The following is a 2658-nucleotide window of genomic DNA, read 5'->3' as shown; positions in this document are numbered from 1 at the left end:
AAACTAGATATCAATAAATTCGTATAACATTTAATTTCTAAATATAAATTTATAATTTTTATATAACAAAAAAAATCATTTAATATTTAGCACTTTATAATATGTTATGCATATTTTATTAAAATTATTTAAATATTCTATATTTATATGCATTACATACAAACGCAACAATGAAATACAATACTTTTATATTATGTGATATAATAATTATAATAAGTATACTAAAAACAAATCACGTATGCAATTACTGCATATTTAAAAAGAAAAATTAGCACACCCCCAAATTTCACCTAATATATCACTATACTACTATATGGTTTAGTCCAGTTTCGAGATAAAATGGACACCAAGTAGATTGTCACTTTATTGTCACCATTCTTATATTTACACGAAGATGCAATAAAAATAAATATAGAAAAAGGCCATAAAATAACCATTGTCTTACTATAGCCTAACCATAGTCTTGCTACGATGGTGTCAGTGGTGTTATGGTGTCAGAGTTTTGGCTCTGTGGTGGAGGAATTCTTAATACTGACTTATCCTTGATTCTGGGGGTAGCTATCTCGCAGTGTCAAAGTTTGGGTGATTCCCTAGGACTGTATCAGAGGTCTGGGACTACTGGCCCAACTTCTAGTGCATCACGATGTGTCACAGAAGCAGTGTCTGAGACCCCTATATATTTGTTGGCTTTGTACATATTAGGATTATGGGTTCTAATAGTAAAATAACTAAGATATTCTCTTATAAGTCTTTCATTTCACAAGGAAGGTACATGTTTCTTCTAATGCTTCTCCTGAGAGACTAACTGACCCCTCTAAGACACATCTGCAGCTGACTCCTGAGAGAGAGTCAAGAGGGTACGCGACATAGTTCGCCCAAACCCCCAATTCCCATTGAATGTTTACATAAAACATTTCTTCTAGGCACTCATATCTTATGAACTGCTTATTTGTATCTTATATTCCAGATTGATTTTTGTCCATAGCTAAACTTATTTTGTCAACTGTACATTTAGGCTGCGTTCTTCCAGAACCTACCACTATACCCACCTACTGTACCCACCCCAACTTTAACTCTAGCAACAAAACATCTCTCTCATATTCTTCGTAGACCAAGCAAGAAACCAAATCCCTTCGTGCTTTGACGTGCAGCCATAATAATCTCATGCTTTTGATTAATAAACGAGTTCGACTAGCAGAAACTCGAGGACGAAAGAGTAACGCGGGTACCGATTTCTCGCTTATCCCGCGTTATTAATAACGATTATGGTCCAGTTTTCGCGTCCCTTTCATAGATAAAGTAATATTTTGACGAGTGTGAAACCGCCGATCCGGGATCCACGTTATCGCTAGCCAGGATTAGCCTAAGAGCTGGCTAAGCCAGGCTCACAGCTGCGGACCGGTGGTGCATGTAGCCGTGTCTCGGTGCTCTGATTTGTTAGGAGCGATACCGGGGTCGGCAGCGAGCCTTAATGGGTTATCATTTATCGCGTTCCATATTTTGCCTTGCTTAGCCGTCGACTGATCGTCGTTAATTTATCGGAGGCGAAGTGATGGAGCACCTGCGCGCGCGGGCTAAACGTGTCTTGGCTCTTGAAACATCGCCACGGTTGGATCGTTGTCTTATAAATAAGGGTGAGTTACGTCGCGCCTGTGTTTTGCTGATCCTTAGTCGCGTCGATGACGCCTCTTCTCTCTTCGTCGTGTCGCGAGAACCTTGCGTTGTCTGTGGTCAGTCGTTTAATACATTTATAAGAACGAATAGATCTCGAAACGAATGGAGTTACTTGGGAATTGTAGAAAGAAATAGCGTGGAATATAATATTGGGTGACAGGTTAGCGATTTTTCTCTGTGAAAGGGAAAAAGGATGGTAGACTTGAGGGGACTGGATGGTAGACTTGGAACAAAGGGTGAGAATACGCTATCGAGATTCAGAAAAATCCCAATGATGACATACTTTGCTCTATCATGGTTATAAAATTGTACAATGGACTGAAATCATTGTCAGTTTACCTGGAGTGTCAGGAGTTACCTGTAGGCACCATTAGTGCACCTTGAATGTCAGAAAGGATTCAAAAATTGAGTATTTTGAAAATGGACTGAGTCATATATACCTCGCTTCGAAATATTAAATTATCTATAGTTATCATTGGTGCACCGCGAACATAACTTAGGTAACTTAGATAGAGCAAGTATAGTCACCGATGGTATCGAAAGGGTTAAAAAATTGGTGATTATGAAATACTAAAAGTTTCGTATATATACATTATAAATTAAAATATATACATTATAAATTAAAAAGAGAATTAGCTCGAATCTAAGAATGGTTTTATTTTATTCGAATATAAATTAGATCATTCTCAAGTGACTCTGTCATCTCAAAATATGATTATTGATGGACATAAAAGATCAAAATGACGAGGAATGGAAACAAAATTTTCATTTTTATGTACTCACTATAAATAATTATTGTATATATATAATACTATAATACTATATAACTACTATATAACTAACTAAATAATACTATATATCTATCTACTATATAACACTATATATAATACTATATTATAAACATATTGTACATATAATATGCAATAATATATAAATAATAATATAAATTAGAGGAAGAAAAACACTATAGTCAATTATTGTATA

Source organism: Eufriesea mexicana, unplaced genomic scaffold, assembly GCF_001483705.2.
Source record: "Eufriesea mexicana isolate 0111107269 unplaced genomic scaffold, ASM148370v2 scaffold10662, whole genome shotgun sequence".
NCBI lineage: Eukaryota > Metazoa > Arthropoda > Insecta > Hymenoptera > Apidae > Eufriesea > Eufriesea mexicana.
Note: the sequence above shows the minus strand (reverse complement) of the source record.